The sequence below is a fragment of the Salmo salar genome, chromosome 22 (genome assembly GCF_965601325.2).
Source record: "Salmo salar chromosome 22, fSalSal1, whole genome shotgun sequence".
NCBI classification, from domain to species: domain Eukaryota; kingdom Metazoa; phylum Chordata; class Actinopteri; order Salmoniformes; family Salmonidae; genus Salmo; species Salmo salar.
The window spans coordinates 35,775,557-35,787,680 of NC_138312.1; positions in this window are offsets into that span (position 1 = coordinate 35,775,557).

Sequence of the window (12,124 nt, forward strand, 5' to 3'; positions counted from 1 at the left end):
ACCGGCCTCACAACCGCAGACCACGTGTAACCATGCCAGGGCAGGACCTCCACATCTTGCTTCTTCACCTGCGGGATCGACTGAGACCAGCTACATGGACAGCTGATGAAACTGTGGGTTTGCACAACCAAAGAATATCTGTACAAACTGTCAGAAACCGTTTCAGGGAAGCTCATCTGAGTGCTCGTTGTCCTCACCAGGGTCTTGACCTGAATGCAGTTTGGCGTTGTAACCGACTTCAGTGTGCAAATGCTCAACTTCGATGGCCACTGGCATGCTGGAGCAGTGTGCTCTTCACGGATGAATCTCAGTGTCAACTGTACAAGGCAGATGGTAGATGTGTGGGCGAGGGGTTTGCTGATGTCAACGTTGTGAACAGAGTGTCCCGTGGTGGTGTGGTTATGGTATGGGCAAGCATAAGCCATTTAAATGCACAGAGATACCATGATGAGATCCTTAGGCCCATTGTCGTGCCATTCCTCCGCCGCCATCACATCCTGATTCAGTATGATAATACACAGCCCCATGTCGCATGACGAACCATCAAACAGGCAAAGCATCAACACAGGACTAAGATTGAATCCTACTACACCGGCTCTGACGCTCGTTGGATGTGGCAGGGCTTGCAAACTATTACGGACTACAAAGGGAAACCCAGCCGTGAGCTGCTCAGTGACGTCAGCCTACCAGACGAGCTACAGTAAATGCCTTTTATGCTTGCTTCGAGGCAAGCAACGCTGAAGCATGCATGAGAGCACCAGCTGTTCCGGACGACTATGTGATCACGCTCTTTGTAGCCGATGTGAGCAAGACCTTTAAATAGGTCAACATTCAGAAGGCTGCGGAGCCAGATGGATTACCAAGATGTGTACTTAGAGCATGCGCGGATCAACTGTCAAGTGCCCACTGACATTTTCAACCTCTCCCTGACTGAGCCTGTAATACCTACATGTTTCAAGCAGACGACCATAGTCCTTGTGACCAAGGAAACGAAGGTAACCTGCCTAAATGGCTTCCGCCTAATAGCACGACGGTAGCCTTGAAGTGCTTTGAAAGGCTGGTCATGACTCACATCAACACCATCATCCCGGAAACCCTAGACTCACTCCAAATTCGCATACCGCCCCAACAGATCCACATATGACGCAATCTCAATTGCACTCCACACCGCCCTTTCCCACCTGGACAAAAGGAACACCTATGTGAGAATGCTGTTCATTGACTACAGGTCAGTGTTCAACACCATAGTGCCCTCAAAGCTCATCACTAAGCTAAGGACAACAACCTCTCCCTCAATGTGAGCAAGACAAAGGAGCTGATCATGGACTACAGGAGGGCCGAACATTAACATCGACAGGGCTGTAGTGGAGCGGGTTGAGAGTTTCAAGATCCTTGGTGTCCACATCACCAACAAACTTGCATGGTCCAAACACACCAAGACACTCATGAAGAGGGCACGATAACCCATTTTTCCCCTCAGGAGACTGAAAAGATTTGGCATAGGTCCCCAGATCCTCAAAAAGTTCTACAGCTGCTCTATTGAGAGCATCCTGACCGGTTGCATCACCGCCTGGTATGGCAACTGCTCGGCATCCGACCGTAAGGTGCAACAGAGGGTAGTGCATACAGCCCAGTACATCCCTGAGGCCAACCTTCCTGTCCTCCAGGACCTATATACTCAGAGATGTCAGAGGAAGGCCCAAAAAATTGTCAAAGATTCCAGTCACCCAAGTCATAGGCTGTTCTCTCTGCTACCGCACGGCAAGCAGGTACTGGAGCGCCAAGTCTAGGTCCAAAAGGCTCCTTAACAGCTTCTACCCCCAAGCCATAAGACTGCTGAACAATTAATAAAATGGCCACCCGGACTATTTACTTTGACACCGCCCCCTATGTTTTTACACTGCTGCTACTCGCTGTTTATTGTCTATGCATGGTCACTGTCTCCCTACCTACATGTACAAATTACCTCGACTAACCTGTACCCCATGTACATTGACTCGGTACTGGTACCCCCTGTATATAGTCTCCTTATTTTTATGTTGATTGTGTTACTTTTTTTGTTTTACTTTAGTTTATTTAGTAAAGTTTATTTTCTTTAACTGCATTGTTGGTTAAGGGCTTATAAGTAAGCATTTCACGGTAAAGTCTACTACACCTGTTGTATTCGGCTCATGTGACAAATAAAATTGGATTTCATTTGAAGGGTCTGAAGTCCTGGAAGCTGGAAATGTCCCAGTTCTTTCATGGCCTGCATACTCACCAGACATGTCACCTATCGAGCATGTTTGGGATGCTCTGGATCAACGTGTACGGCAGCGTGTTCCAGTTCCCGCTCACATCCAGAAACTTTGCACAGCCATTGAAGAGGAGTGGGACAACATTTTACAGGCCACAATCAACAGCCTGATCAACAGCCTATGCAAAGGAGTGTCACGCTGCATGAGGCAAACAGTGGTCACACCAGATACTGACTGGTTTTCTGATCCACGCCCCTACCTTTTTTGTAAGGTATCTGTGACCGACAGATCCCTATCTGTATTCCCAGTCATGTGAAATCCATAGATTAGGGCCTAATTCATTTATTTCAATTGACCGATGTCCTTATATGAACAGTAACTCACTAACTCATCTTTGAAACTGTTGCATGTTGCATTTATATTTTTGTTCAGTGTATATATTATTTTTTGCTACTGTAGGTAGTGCTAGCTATCGTTAGTCGGCAGTACCTGCATTAACATTCTGCTAATTTTCATCCTATAGCTTGTTCTCCATCTTCTTTTTAAATAGTTAGCCTACGTGTTTTCAGCATTTTTATTTCCCTGACTGACCAAAACTCGTTTTCTCATGCTCTCTCTTGACTCTCTGCAGAAGACATATAGTGAAAAGTATGTTTGGAACATTAAATCTCAACAAAATCGCAGTATCGTATCACAATACATATAGATTCGTGAGAATCGCAATACATATCATATCGGAACATAATTATTGCAAGAATATTGTATTGTGAGGTCCCTGGCAATTCCCAGCCATATAAGACATTGTAACTTAGTTTCTGGTTCGAGCTTGTCTGTGGCTCAAACCAATGGACTAATATTTAGACATGAAGGCAGGTGGTTCTGAGAACGCTGCTGCTGGGTATCGCTGTTCCTGTGGGATGTGTCTGTGGGGACATTGTGCTACCGTACATTGGTGCTAAGTTTGCAGGTCAACAGTTTGCATAACATAACCACTCCACCCCCAATTACATTCTGGATGAGAGAGTGAGGGTTTTGTACATAACCCTGACTGTCCAAAATGCCCAAATCACACTGGAACAAAGGTTGAGACAGACAGGAAGCAACCGTCTAGATTATAAATTATGTAAAAGAGTACACTGCAGTGGTAGGCCTACTCATTAGTAGGATGTTATTTTGATGGGTATGCCTCTCTTCCTGAGTAAAATACCAACCACACTTCCTTCAATTAATCATGCTTCACTCTCCAAAATGGTCTGGCCATGAACAGAACAATGCATTTCCAACATAGCTGTAAACATATGTTGCATTTTATAGTATTATACATGCATAGGCCTACAATAAATGAAGCCCGCCTAAGTGGTGGACTAAAATACTGGAGGAAAAACATCCATTGCCAGTCAGAGCTGAATTTTTTCCAAAAAGGTTAATGATTCATAGACTCCTTTTCTCGTATTTCGCCCTCTGCCTGGCAGAGGCAGCAACAGAGGCAGGGGCCTTAGGTGGCCTGAGACCAGACCAGGTCAATGCTGGACTTTAGCAGGTGACTGTAAGCAGTGGGTCTGTGCCTTTCAGTGCCTATACGGACTCAGTCTAGTCTGCCTAATTTCTGTTGTCTGGTAAACAGACAACACGTAACAGGGTGTGTTGAAGGGGATGTGGAGTTAGGGTACATTAGGAGGGTATGTTATGTGATTGTATAGGTGAAAAGTGAATGGCGAAAGTTGAAATAGGTAACACAAATTATAGATTTTAATGATTGATTTTGCTTTTTCAGAATTGCTCAATCCATTAGTGTAATTGTACTTCCTAATTTTTAAAATAATGTAGTCTATTATAGTCTTGTGAATTCAAACCATAGAGATGTATAGAGGACTCTAGCACCCAAAATCCTGTTTTAACATAGGCACTGGCATTGAGGACTTTCACCATTTTGAAATAGTCAACTCTATGGGACTTCCTATGGGTTAAGGATGGATCACATAATTCCATCCAGGTCATCAGGAGGATCAACCAATGAATTATACTTGTGATCAAACATTCCATAACTGCAAGTGGCAGTAAATCACCAACCTTGGCTTTACCTGTTCAAATAACACACAGTGGCAGTATGTATCCTTTCAGTTTGTTTAGTCATAGAAGTAGCTAGTAGAAGAATGAAATTGACTACTTAAAAATGAAGATGACTCTGCCCGTACTCTCACAGACACCATAATGTGACAGATACAACGTTGCGATCTCTATACATCTATATCAGCGTTTCCCAAACTCGGTCCTCGGGACCCCAAAGTGGTGCACGTTTTGGTTTTTGCCCTAACACTACACAGCTGATTCAAATTATCAAAGCTTGAGGATTAGTTGATTATTTGAATCAGCTGTGTCGTGCAAGGGTAACCCTGATCTAGATGATTCAAACAAAACGTTGTCTTGTGCAATGACTGTAAAAAGAAAGGTGTCTTGCAGCACCATCTGTTGGTAAAATATACTGCTCAAAAAAATAAAGGGAACACTAAAATAACACATCCTAGATCTGAATGAATGAAATAATCTTACTAAATACTTTTTTCTTTACATAGTTGAATGTGCTGACAACAAAATCACACAAAAATAATCAATGGAAATCCAATGTATCAACCCATGGAGGTCTGGATTTGGAGTCACACTCAAAATTAAAGTGGAAAACCACACTACAGGCTGATCCAACTTTGATGTCATGTCCTTAAAACAAGTCAAAATGAGGCTCAGTAGTGTGTGTGGCCTCCACGTGCCTGTATGACCTCCCTACAACGCCTGGGCATGCTCCTGATGAGGTGGCGGATGGTCTCCTGAGGGATCTCCTCCCAGACCTGGACTAAAGCATCCAGCCAACTCCTGGACAGTCTGTGGTGCAACGTGCCGTTGGTGGATGGAGCGAGACATGATGTCCCAGATGTGCTCAATTGGATTCAGGTCTGGGGAACGGGCGGGCCAGTCCATAGCATCAATGCCTTCCTCTTGCAGGAACTGCTGACACACTCCAGCCACATGAGGTCTAGCATTGTCTTGCATTAGGAGGAACCCAGGGCCAACCGCACCAGCATATGGTCTCACAAGGGGTCTGAGGATCTCATCTCGGTACCTAATGGCAGTCAGGCTACCTCTGGCGAGAACATGGAGGGCTGTGCGCCCCCCAAAGAAATGCCACCCCACACCATGACTGACCCACCACCAAACCGGTCATACTGGAGGATGTTGCAGGCAGCAGAACGTTCTCCACGGCGTCTCCAGACTCTGTCACGTCTGTCACATGTGCTCAGTGTGAACCTGCTTTCATCTGTGAAGAGCACAGGGCACCAGTGGCTAATTTGCCAATCTTGGTGTTCTCTGGCAAATGCCAAACGTCCTGCACGGTGTTGGGCTGTAAGCACAACCCCCACCTGTGGACGTCGGGCCCTCATACCACCCTCATGGAGTCTGTTTCTGACCGTTTGAGCAGACACATGCACATTTGTGGCCTGCTGGAGGTCATTTTGCAGGGCTCTGGCGGTGCTTCTCCTGCTCCTCCTTGCACAAAGGCGGTGGTAGCGGTCCTGCTGCTGGGTTGTTGCCCTCCTACGGCCTCCTCCACATCTCCTGATGTACTGGCCTGTCCCCTGGTAGCACCTCCATGCACTGGACACTACGCTGACAGACACAGCAAACCTTCTTGCCATAGCTCGCATTGATGTGCCATCCTGGATGAGCTGCACTACCTGAGCCACTTGTGTGGGTTGTAGACTCCGTCTCATGCTACCACTAGAGTGAAAGCACCGCCAGCATTCAAAAGTGACCAAAACATCAGCCAGGAAGCATAGGAACTGAGAAGTGGTCTGTGGTCCCCACCTGCAGAACCACTCCTTTATTGGGGGTGTCTTGCTAATTGCCTATAATTTTCATCTGTTGTCTATTCCATTTGCACAACATGATGTGAAATCTATTGTCAATCAGTGTTGCTTCCTAAGTGGACAGTTTGATTTCACAGAAGTGTGTTTGACTTGGAGTTACATTGTGTTGTTTAAGTGTTCCCTTTATTTTTATGAGCAGTGTATTTGACTAAACCAGGATATCATTAATTGCACATTTCCTAAGAGTTCACATGCTGGAACTACATAGCATTTATTTTTATCCCACCTAGAGAATCATGTTGCAATAAAGCGCAAGCATTTTGTGGTCATCCACCTGGCTACATGTCAACAAGCATTCCATACTCCAGCCCTGTTATGAAGCGAGATGGTGGATGATGGTTGGAAGAGCGCGCTTGTTTGAAATGGAAAAGCTTTTCGTTAGCTTTTGATAAAGGAGAATATCAAGACGAAGCAGCTGCTTTATAAGTGGGATGCACTGTTGAGCGCTACATCCCGAAGGGTTCGTGCTGATTGTACAGAGATTGTGACAGCTGGTTAAATGGCGTCCCTTGAAAAGGCAAGAATCAGATGTATGTCAGGAGAAATGCAGTATTATTGTAAGGAGACGTATACTTGGAATATGGAGGAAGAATGGAGGGAAAAAGAGAGGCAGAGGAGGTCTAAGAGAAAGAGGGAGGAAGATGGCAGGAAAAGGGAGATGTTTTGTTAAAGAAGAATGGTAGAAAGTGTAAGCAGTGAGCTGAAGACAGGAGGTGAAATGGAAGTGAATGAGGTTGAAGTATCGGAGGTGTTAAGTGTGATGAAGTTCTCGGGCCCAAGGCTTGCACTGAGGGTCAGGATAAAGATGGGTCTGTGACTGTAGGAGTGAAGTTTTTGGAAAAAGTGGACCCTTGCCTTTTCGCTGATCCATTTGTGGTTCATGGTGGGTGAAAACAGAGTTGGGGGCTGTGGAATCGGTGAGGGTAACCAGAAGTGGTCTTGTGATAATTGTTTGTGTTTCTGCTGGTCAGAGGGAGAAGGCGCTCCTCATTAAACGAATGGGGGCAAGAAATGTGAATTGTTTTGCTCTCAAGAAAAGGGTGCCATTGAAATGAGTGATTACTGGGGTAGCAGTAAATGTGAAAGTTGACCAACTGAAGGCGAAGATGCCCGTTGTTTGTGATGCTGGTCGTTTGGTGCGACGCAGACAGGGTGGTGTGAGTGGTGAAACAGAAGAGTCTTTGCCCGACAAAGTTATGTTAGGATATTTACAGTTGAAGTCAGAAGTTTACATACGCTTTTGTTGGAGTCATTAAAACTCATTTTTCAACCACTCCACATATTTCTTGTTACAAAACTATAGTTTTGGCAAGTCGGTTAGGACATCTACTTTGTTCATGACACAAGTAATTTTTCCAACAATTGTTTACAGACAGATTATTTCACTTATAATTCACTGTATCACAATTCCAGTGGGTCAGAAGTTTACATGCACTAAGTTGACTGTGCCTTTAAACAGCTTGGAAAATTCCAGAAAATGATGTCATGGCTTTAGAAGCTTCTGATAGGCTAATTGACATAATTTGAGTCAAGTGGAAGTGTACCTGTGGATGTATTTCAAGGCCTACCTTCAAACTCAGTGCCTCTTTGCTTGACATCATGGGAAAATCTAAAGAAATCAGCCATGACCTCAGAAAATAAATTGTAGACCTCCACAAGTCTGGTTCATCCTTGGGAGCAATTTCCAAACACCTGAAGGTACCACATTCATCTTTACAAACAATAGTACGCAAGTATAAACACCATGGGACCACGCAGCCATCATACCGCTCAAGAAGGAGACGCATTCTGTCTCCTAGAGTTGTACATACTTTGGTGCAAAAAGTGCAAATCAATCCCAGAACAACAGCAAAGGACCTTGTGAAGATGCTGGAGGAAACAGGTACAAAAGTATCTATATCCACAGTAAAACAAGTCCTATTTCGACATAACCTGAAAGGCCGCTCAGCAATGAAGAAGCCACTACTCCAAAACCGCATAAAAAAGCCAGACTACGGTTTGCAACTGCACATGGGGACAAAGATTATAGTTTTTTAAGAAATGTCCTCTGGTCTGATGAAACAAAAATAGAACTGTTTGGTCATAATGACCATTGTTATGTTTGGAGGAAAAAGGGGGATGCTTGCAAGCCGAAGAACACCATCCCAACTGCGAAGCATGTTGTGGGGGTGCTTTGCTGCAAGAGGGACTGGTGCACTTCACAAAATAGATGGCATCATGAGGAAAGGAAAATGATGTGGATATATTGAAGCAACATCTCAAGACATCAGTCAGGAAGTTAAAGCTTGGTCGCAAATGGGTCTTCCAAATGGACAATCACCCCAAGCATACTTCCAAAGTTGTGGCAAAATGTCTTAAGGACAACAAAGTCAAGTTATTGGAGTGGTCATCACAAAGGCCTTACCTCAATCCCATATAAAATTTGTGGGCAGAACTGAAAAAGCGTGTGCGAGCAAGGAGGCCTACAAACCTGACTCAGTTACACCAGCTCTGTCAGGAGGAATGGGCCAAAATTCACCCAACTTATTGTGGGAAGCTTGTGGAAGGCTACCCAAAACGTTTGACCCAAGTTAAACAATGTAAAGGCAATGCTACCAAACACTAACTGAGTGTATGTAAACTTCTGACCCACTGGGAATGTGATGAAAGAAATAAAAGCTGAAATAAATAATTCTCTCTACTATTATTCTGACATTTCACATTCTTAAAATAAAGTGGTGATCCTAACTGACCTAAGACAGGGACTTTTTACTAGGATTAAATGTAAGGAATTGTGAAAAACTGAGTTTAAATGTATTTGGCTAAGGTGCATTTAAACTTCCAACTTCAACTGTAAGTTGTCCTGTACGAGCTTTTGTGCCGAATACATTACGTTAAAGGTGTCAAGCTTATGGGCATGTGGCAGCAGTGTGTAGGAGGGAGGTTCCTAGGTGTGAGAAGTGTGCAGAAGGGCATGAGACAAAGGAATGTGTTGCATTGGGGAAAGTAGTGGTATGTGTTAATTGTAGTGGTGCCCATGGGGCTGGGGATCAGAACTGTCCCGTGCGAAAGTAGAGGAAGATGGGTCAAGGGGGAGGGATCCTGAGAGGTGGTGTGAGTAGTAGATCTGTACCAGTACAGAAGGATAGGCCAACAACTGATATATGTTTCAGTAAGATTGGATTTTTAGCATTTATAGCAATGGTTATCAACTGTACTGCATAGATGGAATGTAAGTGGCAGAAAATGTAGGTTGTGGTGGCAGCTGCAGACAGGTATTTGGGTGTGCGAGACTTGACATTAGAAGAGTTACAGGCTGTTGGCCTGAGGTAGGACTAAATAGATTTAAATAGTGGAGTAGGGTGGTGTTATTTTTTATTTGTAATTTTTTTTGTGAGTGTTGTGTTAGATTTATTTTTTCAAGCAAAGTATAAGGGAGTTGTACTCCAGTCTAGTAGGTGGCAGTAATGCAACATTTATCGGATGCCGTTAAACCTCTTCGAAGAAGAGTCCAGCCCTTGTTGGTGGCAGTGATAGACGTTACGAGAATGTTGTGAGGAAGACTGCAAATGACATTTCCTGTGCATATCGGAAATGTGTTTCGTTCTGTTATTGTTAGCGAAAATGTTGCTAGCTAACTAATGTCGAATATAAGATAGGTTGGAAAGAACGGATGTGGGGAACGGAAGATAGTGGAAACTGAGTTTTTGATTGAAACTGCTAATGAGTAGAGTGAAGCTAATAGTATAGAGAGTGTGAATGAATTGGTTACAGTGGCGAAGAAAAAGGGAAACGAAGTAAAGCTATGTTGGAAAATAAGAAACCACTAGAATCGTTTTTGGTCAGAGACAGGGTTTTGGATCAATGCTACTTTCGCCTAAAATGACATTCCCAAATCTAACTGCCTGGAGCTCAGGACCTGAAGCAAGGATATGCATATTCTTGATACCATTTGAAATAAAACACTGAAGTTTGTGGAAATGTGAAATTAATGTAGGAGACTATAACCCATTAAATCTGTTAAAAGATAAGATAATATTTTGAAATGCAAGAAAAAGGCCACAAAGTATTGTTCCAGTTTAGGCGCAATTTAGATTTGGGCCACTAGAAGGCAGCAGTGCTTGTGCAAAGTTTTAGACTGATCCAATGAACCATTGTGTTTCTGTTCAAAATGTTGTATCAAGTCTGCCCAAATGTTTCTAATTGGTTTATTAATCAATTTTCAAGTTCATAACTGTGCACTCTCCTCAAACAATAGCATGGTATTCTTTCACTGTAATAGCTACTGTAAATTGGACAGTGCGGTTAGATTAACAAGAATTTAAGCTTTCTGCCAATATCCGATATGTCTATGTTCTGGGACATTTTCTTGTTACTTACAACCTCATGCTAATCACATTAGCGCACATTAGCTCAAACATCCCGCGGGGGAGGGACACCGATCCCGTTGAGGTTTTAATGTCTTCAGGAAAATATGGAATGTGTCGGAACAAAGTGTGGAGTCGGTGAGAGTCACAAGATGTGGGCTTATTTAGATTTAAAGGCAGAGGAAATAAAGGCAGAGGATATAACTGAAGACATTAATGGAGTGGTTGGTGCACATGTATGGTGGAAGGAGAAAATAAGTTAACTTCATCCATGTTACTGTTCTTTGATTTAGTCTCTCCCTTCTCATATAAAGTCAGGATTCATGAGATACCCTGTAAGAGCTTTTGTGCCAAGCCCCTTCAGTGTCATAAATGTAAAATATTTGGTAATGTGTCAAGTGTGTGCAGAACCAGGGGCGGAAATCCTGGGGGGGACGGGGGGGACACGACCCCCCCATCCTGGGAAAAATATGATTTGTCCCCCCCAATATATCACTGAAACATAACTATGTAATTTAAATAATATTAATAATACGCAATGAAAGCAATTGTGCTGATTAGACACTTAATAGCGCGTTTTTAAGTTTCAAAAGATTGCGACCCCCCCGCCCTTTGCCTCACAATGGTTTGATCCACTGCCAGTTCCTTAGCTTGCTACGTAACTGCCGTGAGGTTCATCCAGTCAATCGCGCACACACACACTAGCTGTATATGCAGAGCTAGCGCGCAAATATTAACTATTAAGCTAGCTAGTACCTATTCCATTTATGTGGCGTCGTCAAAGATGGAATCAGCATGCAGATGATGTAAGTTAGTGCTTCAAAGTCCCTGTGATAAGGTTAGCGATAAACTGAAGTCCAAACTGAACAGAACTACACTCTCATCTACCATTGTCTTAAATATATTTAATGGTCTCGTTGCAAAAGCTAAATTGTCGCAAGGGAACTTTTATTTATTTATTTTATTTCACCTTTATTTAACCCGGGTAGCAAAGATTATAGCAAACACCACTGAAACTGAATTGGTGCTCGCTAGCTTTGCAAATTAAGCTATTGTTGGAAGCCAGCCAATATGAAACAAACTCTTAAAATTACAAAAGGTTGCAGCATATGTTGTGTAAATGGTGAACTCATACAGCTGTCAACTCTTGTCATTTTAATCCGTTTCACATTTGCTAGCTACCTTTTAGATCGAAGCCCAAATAGAATGATAGAAGATGATAGAAGCCCATCTCCTACTGTAAATAACCTACACACTGTGTGTGTGTGTGTGTAGCCAGCCAGCCAGCCAGGTAGAAAAATGGCAGAAAAATAAAAGCTGGACATCAGAGTATTTTTCAATACACCAAAACGCATAGTAAGAACCCTAGTAGCCTAATATCTCAAAGACTAGTTGATAAAATGTTCATAAGAAAGAAATGACATTTTAATGGAAATGTTTCACAATGATGTCATTAGGCAGAGCAGGCAACAGATGGCACACAGACAGCAGAGTTGGGGACAGATATGCAGGGACAGACTGGCAGAGACAGGGAGTCTCAGGTAAGTTTGTTGAGTCTTTGTTTGGCAACATTATGAAAGGTTCTCCATTTTTTTGACTTGTAAAATAGGAACATAATTGG